This window comes from Diospyros lotus, chromosome 15 (genome assembly GCF_014633365.1).
Source record: "Diospyros lotus cultivar Yz01 chromosome 15, ASM1463336v1, whole genome shotgun sequence".
NCBI lineage: Eukaryota > Viridiplantae > Streptophyta > Magnoliopsida > Ericales > Ebenaceae > Diospyros > Diospyros lotus.
In genome coordinates, this window is record NC_068352.1 from 16,433,308 (window position 1) to 16,440,811 (window position 7,504).

Here is a 7,504-nt window from a genome sequence, read left to right on the forward strand (position 1 = left end):
GATCTAGGGTGGTGGTTTCCAGATGTGACTAGTCAGTGCCAGAGATGAGTGCTGAGAGGGCAACAAGCACAGATCTGTTGAGGAGAGGTCAACAAGCAACCGTTACCGTTTAAGAAGCTAGGGTTATTAATTTTTAAATAAAAGGCTAGGTTTATGGTTTTGGCTCTAATATCATGTAAAATAAAAGAATGGGAAAGTGTATTTCATAAATGAGGTGTACAACAACTTATATATATGCATCATATTCTAGTGCAAGGAAACAGTAAGGAAACAATAGATTCTAAGGATATACACAAAGCACATACAAATCAGTATGTATAGTTAATATAAAGATAATCAAATATCATGATCCTCTTAACATCTCCCATTAAGCGTATGTTTTTCATGTACATAAATGTATCTTTTTTCTTCCGTATGGCAGTTTATCATCCCTTATTGGCTTCGTTTGACAACAAATTGCCATGCTTAAGTTGGTCAGAGCCTCCAGCATCAGTTACAGGTAGAGCTCATTGTATGCTGTAGAACATAGTAAAGATTATGAAGACAATGAAACACTTTAAAAAAAAAAAAAAAAAGAGATGAAACGTAAAAATAGATTTCACCGATGCAGAAGTATCTTACTGCTTTGAAAATAAATGGTCTTCTGCAAACTTTCACTGATGATGGATTTTTGAAGCTTTGAGGCATTGCTCTTTTTTAATTTATACTTTCACTTGGATGGTTGACCTTTTGAATCCTAAATGGATGTGCCAAAATTAATATGTGAATGAATGACTTAAGCAAGTAATATTGCTTTGGTTGAAAGTCGTTGCATTTTCCAAGTGTGCAGTCAATATACATGTATCTAGATAAAGTTCATCATGATTTGTTAGTCTTCATATACCTACAAATGGAAAATAAAACAAAGAAATATATGGCGCTTAATGGAGTAGCTTGGCTTACATCCCTCATCAGAGACATGGTCAATCATTTATCAGGATGCCTTGTTTTTTCTGAAATGATAATATTGTTTGTGCTACACATTATTTGAAGTTTGACTTCCATTTAGCTCATCAGTCAGTACATTAACACTAGTAAAGTATGCCACATCTTTTCTGCTGCAGTATTTGTTTCCTATGCCATTATTCTGGATTGTTGATTGTGATTTCTCTATCCCATGCACTGCTCTTTTCTAGCCCCGTATTTGTAGGTGGTTGTTTTATTTTGAAGTAACACATTGTAGAACTACGGACCCTGATACAGCAGTAAGGCGGCTTAACTGCCACCTGGGTGTCGTGGGGTCATCCCGAAACCTCAAGAAACTCCTAAAGTATGTTTCGGGGTTGTTTTTGAAATTTTGAAAAAAATTGGAAACGCTTTTCCGCTTTTGAAATGCATTTCCTGCATTTGGCAACCACTAGTCTGTTTCTAACTGAGATTTGGGTTTAAACTTGAATCTTGTTCTTCCTTCTCAATTTTGGGAAATTGTTTAGGTTTAGCCCTAACCTTCCTCTACTGCCACCGTCGTCCTTCCATATTCTCGTTGTTGTTCTGTCGTCGTCCTTCCGTCTTCTTGTTAGCGACCGGCAACCGTAACAACCACCATCTTTGAACTGCTTGACCGGCGACCGCAACTCCATCCATCTTCTCATCCATCTTCTCTCAGATTTATTGTTTGTTTTTTAATTATTAAGTTATGATTTATGGATGATAGAACTTGTATTTATGTTTGATTAAATATTTATTTTTTTTATAATTTTCTATATTGAAAAATATATTTACAAAAGGGCCCGTATATTTTTTTACTTGCACGTTTCCTCCACATGTCCATTTTCTACTTTTTTTGAAAAATGTCATTCCCTAATTTCAGTTTTGTATCATATCCGTTTCTCATTTTTATTTTTGTGCAACATAGTTTGCAATATGGTAACCTAGTTTTGTATTGTATGCATTTTTCATTTTCGTTTTTGTTCAACCTGGTCTGTAATATGGCAGGCTCCGCACATGCTGGCCGCAAGGCTGTCTACCCTCCTCATGGACTGCCGTTTCTCTAGATTATGCAACTAAATATTCATATATTTCAGTTCTTGGTGCCTATTTTGATAATCAGAGTGGTGATTGGTTTAAGGATTTTTGCAGTACTCCAATCCTTAAACAGACGTTGGATTTTTACTCCCTGCAGGTTTACTGAAAGTGTAGACCGATGAGTATCACAACTGGAGAGGAATGAAGCAATTGGTCCGCAAAGCATGTCTGTATTGTATCATATCAACATGATCTTTAGTGTCCTACGATTGATAGTTCTAAACATTTTTGGATGCTGCTGGTTTCTCAAGTAGTAAATCTATTTCGTTGCCTCAGCTCTGTAGCAACTACTAGCTAGTGTAACAGGAATTGCAGCCTAATCCTGATTCTAATCCCATGAACAAAAGCATTCTTGGGTTTTTTCGTCTCATAATGGCTGCGCATATTATGAGATATTGCTTGCTCTGTATGATACCATTCCATTCCTGCTTATAGTGAAAATTACTGCAAAAATTACTACCCTGTGCAATCACTCTGTCCCTTTTTAGTTTCCATTCTTAACATTTGCTTTTATTAGAAATTATTTTTGCTTTATGAAGACCATTGCCATCACTGGCTGATAATTTTTTGGCGTTTTGTTAGATAGTATTTGTTAATTAAGATATAAATCAAAAAAATGTAAGATATGAAAAATATTTTAATTTTTTTTTAATTTATTTGTTAAATTTATTTAACCTTTAAAAAATAAGTCACGTGATTTTTTATTTTAGTTTTTGTAGATATGCTTATTTTTCTCTCTCTCCCCCCTCTAAAATTAGAAAAAATAACATTTGTATCTTCCAATGCATTTTAAAAAAATTAACAAATAATTTAGTAAAAATCTTGAAATATTTTTTAATTTTATCTTGATCATTTTATATTTTAGTTCAAAAAATATTTGAAACTTATTTTGATACAATTTTAGTTTACTCATTTTAACAAACATTATCTTAGTGGTATAAGAATGATGGATATCATTTCTGAATGTCCAACAATAATTTCTTTTTATGATTATAGTTTATGTTTGAAGTAGCTCAATCTTGTAAATAATTTGAGCTTTTAGGCATGAAATGTTCTCTATCTTACATTGAGAAAAAAAATAAAAAAAAATAGAGAAAGACAAGGCTAATTCAAATTTTGCATGGATTTGATCTCTAAATTATTCTTAACCTTTTGGCTCTCATCCTTTTGGCGAGACATTTTATGTGGTAAAGTATTTTACTTATTTTTTTGACATTTAAGTCATAAAAAATAAGTATCTTTTAAGTATAAGAATTTTATAACAAAATATAAGTAATGGCATATCCAAAAAAATTTGATAATTTATGTTTAGTATTAAAGAAAAAATGTATAAACCTTTTTACCCTAACAATAAATTGAATTTATACTCATTATTTGTCAATTTTTTAGTATCATTTTGAAATAAAATACTGAGCTTTTGTAATGGCAAAGTAGTTCATCTTAAAATAATAATAATAAAATCATAAAGGGAATCTTCATAGCATTCATGCAGGGACAAACACAAGCAAGCAAGCAAGCGGCGATATGCAGCGGAAGCAACGCAGAGGCTCAAGACAAATTAATAAGTAAGAATGGGAATTATATGAAGTAGTATGCAGTACCACCCACCCCAGAAGCTTCAAATATAATTGGATTCCAAGTGTGGCGCATTAATTATTTATGGATAATGCTACACGAACAGAAACTTAAACAGAAAGTTAAATAACTCTAACAAAATTACGTATCTATCCCTTAACGTAAAAGATAAGTTCACTCTTACCTCTAACTCTCACTTTCACTCTCTCCCTCCGTCAAAACCACCCTCTCTCAAACCAACCCACTCTCTCTCTTAAACTTGGTTGCAGCGTCCGCCCCCCACACAGTCGCTCGCACTGCCGTGGCTGTCACCTCCGCCATCGCTGCTCGCACCACCGTCGCCCAAGAATGGTGCCATCGTCGTCGTCCGCCATCTCCCCCACCAAAACCGCTCGTCGTTGGCCCCCCGCTGGCATAGTCGTCTCCCCCGCCAACACCGCGAACACCTCCCATCGTCATCGTCACCCCTACCACCGGCCACTGACCACTGTCGTCCCTTACACACCGTCGCTCCGACAACCATCGTCGACCCTTCGCCCCCTACACGGTCGTCGCCCCACCCCTTCCGTCGCCCACAAAAACCCTCCACCCTCACTCGCCGCCCCATTCGCATACTTTTATATATTTATATCTTTTTATTTTTTTGCTTTAATTTTTCTATTTTCTTCTATTATTTTTTTATGTGTTGATGAAAATTTGGTTGTGAATATAGAAAATTAAGAAGAGATGATGATTTTAGTTTTTGTAATTCTAAAAATGAAATTTTTTTTATTTGAGTGTAAATTTTTTAAAATTTATGTAATTAATTTAATATTATGAAATTTATGTAATATAATTAATTTTATTTTATGAAATATATTTTTAAAAAATTAAATTTGTCATATTTCAATCCCGAACTAGGTTGAATCCTCACAATCAATTAGGTTTGAAAAATTGCTACAATGATTGCGCAAATGATCCCTTAAATATAGTCAGCTAAAACATGGCACTAAGTCAATTTGTTGAAGCCTCCAAATGACCAACACAGGGGCTTTCACCTAAAAAACCAAATTACGGGTGAAATTACGAGTGAGCGAGGTCAAGAACTCAAGTTGAAGTCTCCTGAATTTTAATTTTTTTTTAAGTTTTGATATATAATTTTCATTATAGGGATTTTGATTAAATATTGTTAAATCTAACCTTAAATTGTTACCCTTAAACTTTTAATCAAATTTTGATAATGTTTTTAAATATATTACATAATATAAAATTAATTATATTACATAAATTTTAATTTTTTAAAAACTAAATTTATAAACAAATAATAAATTTTTAATCTTTAGAATTATAAGAAGCAAAATAATTACAAACAAAATAATATTTAACATTTTCATCTTCCTCATCAAAGTCTTCAATCATTCTTATTCCAACTACTACATTCGCTAGCGGATAAATTTCATTTTTCGACAATATCATATAAATTTAATATTCTGTAAACCCAAACCCCAAATTCCTAACACAATCAAAAAATCAATGAAGTAAATAGAAAAAATAAAAAAAAGAAAAGAAAAATATACAAATCTATGTAAATGTATGTGTGTCCCACCAGGGGGCGACCCGATTAGGGCAAACAGCAGCAGCAGCGGGTGGCCATCCGAGCAGCGATGAGGGGCCGACGATGTGGTAGGTGCAGGTGGTTGCTCGCGGCGGAGGGAGGGGCGATGACGGGTGGGGGCGCGGCAATCTGAGCGGTGCTGTGGGGGGGGGATAGCGGTTCGAGCGACACTGTGGGGGGGGGCGATGGCGGTCTGTGGCTGGTGTTGGGGGTGAGGCAGTGCGACTGGCAAAGCCAGAGGCAACAACGAACGGTGCTCGTGGCGGGGGGGGCGAAGACGGATGCTGCAACTCGCGAGGGTGGGTTTGAAAGAAAGAATGGGGGAGAGATAAAGCAGTTTTGAGAGAGAGAGAGAAAGGGGGTTGAGAAAGGGTGGTTTTGAGAGAAAGAGTGAGATATTTGAGAGAGGGTAGTTTTGTTCTTTGGTGGATTATAAAATGGCCGGGTCAAAAATTAATTCAAAAATATTTGGGTAGGTATTTTAAAACATGTCAATCTCTCGTGATATTTTGGTGTTAAAATATCATGAGAAATTAGAATTGTCTAACTTTCTGTTCATTTTTACGTTCGTGTGTAGCATTATTCTTAATTATTTATGGATAATGTTAGATGGCCAATATATGTGATAATTTTGTTGACAATTTCAATTTATCGTGATATTTTTACACTAAAATATCACAATAAATTAAACCCAAATTATTTGAAGACGCGCCCAAAATTGAACTTCTTCTCATAATCTGCCCTCCCCCACCCCCTCTCTCTCTCTCTCCCAACTGCGTCTACTCCACCTCTAGCGTATCTCCTCCACTTCCTACCGTTTGGCTCTCGTTCCTACCGTCGTCGGGCCTCCACCAATAGTGGTAGCCGCCTACGTTGCCAATGAGCTAAAAGATGAAGGAGCTGCCGACGAGCTCGAAGACGAATGAAACCGATCGCCGGCGAGCTCGAAGAGGAAGGAACCGCCTACGCGAGCTCGCCTACATCGGTGGTTGGTGCTCGATGCGCCGTCGATTGAGATGTCCGATTTCCCACTGCCGCCGTCGAATCGTCACAAGGTTTGCGGTTTTAGAAGTTCGATTGCTGCGTTTTGAATCCTTCACCTGTGGTAATCTACCAATCTTTCTTTCTTTCTTTAGTTTGCTTTCGATTCTTTCTATACGACTGTTTAGATGACTGTAACTTGATGGTAATCTACCGCCATTAATTTTTTTGTTGTTCATTTTAGTAAATTTTTTGTTGCTCACTGCCATTAATTTCGTTTGCTATTTCAATTTCAACATTCACCCACCTCAACCCAATTTCAACAATGTTCATAGATACGGACATGGAACCATCGCTCTGTAGTTCGTCAATATAGACTCCATTCTAAGGTACCTGAATTTTATTTTCGTTTAATTTTTTTCTGAATTCATGTGATGTGTGATGCTGTAAAATTCGCAAGTACCAGAAGAAAATTCGCAAGTACTAGAAGAATAATGAACTCCTGATCTGGGAACTTCCGTTTCAGAGGCTTGTTCGTGAGATTGCGCAAGATTTCAAGGAGTTTAATCCCTCTGCTTTTTCTGTTTTTTGTTGTTTTAGGCCCAACACATGAAACTTTTAATAGGATAATTTAATTTTCCATTGTATATAGTGTTCATTTATTGTTGCAACTGCAATATACTACAACATTGACTCCAGTTTTCACATTTTATGGATTGAAAATAAGTGTAAGCAACCTGGAGAACCATGGACCATTGATAATACACGGGGGTATGCGAATCGTGGATGATTGTGGGGGTTATCAAATTTCTCTTTAGTGGAATAAAATATGTGCATCTCTCGATAAATTTTTGTTTGCTTTATTCTTTTTTTTTCTTTAAATAATGTATTTATAGATCTCATCATAAAATAATGTTGTTTGGATGCAGACTGACCTGAGGTTCCAAAGCCATGCAGTCTTGGCATTGCAGGAGGCAACAGAGACATAACTTGTTGGGTTGTTTGAAGATACCAATCTCTATACAATTCATGCAAAGCATCACCATTATGCCTAAAGACATTCAGCTTGCAAGGAGAATTAGGGGGGGGGGGGGGGGGGGGAGAGGGCTTAGTAGCGTGTAGGTGGTGAGGCTATGTGAGGTAAAGTTAATTGTTCTTATTGATCTTAATGGGAACCTTTCTAGCTGTGTTTTCTTTGTTAAAACAATATAGTTATGTTGTCCTTCCCTGTGGAAACTAAAAGTTTGATGCAATGGTTTCGGATTATGTACATAAGATTATATGCCTTGA

General features: G+C 36.0%; 2 long non-coding RNA genes across 3 annotated transcripts; one reads left to right on the top strand and one right to left on the bottom strand.

Annotated features, from left to right (window-relative positions):
- Positions 1 to 237: 237 nt before the first annotated feature.
- LOC127792542 (uncharacterized) lies at positions 238 to 1,646 on the bottom strand. Its single transcript, XR_008021155.1, has 3 exons — positions 1,486 to 1,646; positions 622 to 736; positions 238 to 516 (listed from the first exon to the last, which is right to left on the bottom strand). It is a non-coding gene; the product is annotated as an uncharacterized LOC127792542 (long non-coding RNA).
- A 4,335-nt stretch (positions 1,647 to 5,981) lies between these two features.
- Positions 5,982 to 7,504, top strand: LOC127792030 (uncharacterized). Of its 2 annotated transcripts, XR_008021047.1 has the most exons (3): positions 5,982 to 6,338; positions 6,550 to 6,603; positions 7,144 to 7,504. It is a non-coding gene; the product is annotated as an uncharacterized LOC127792030 (long non-coding RNA). The 2 variants fall into 2 exon arrangements; XR_008021046.1 differs by lacking the exon at positions 6,550 to 6,603.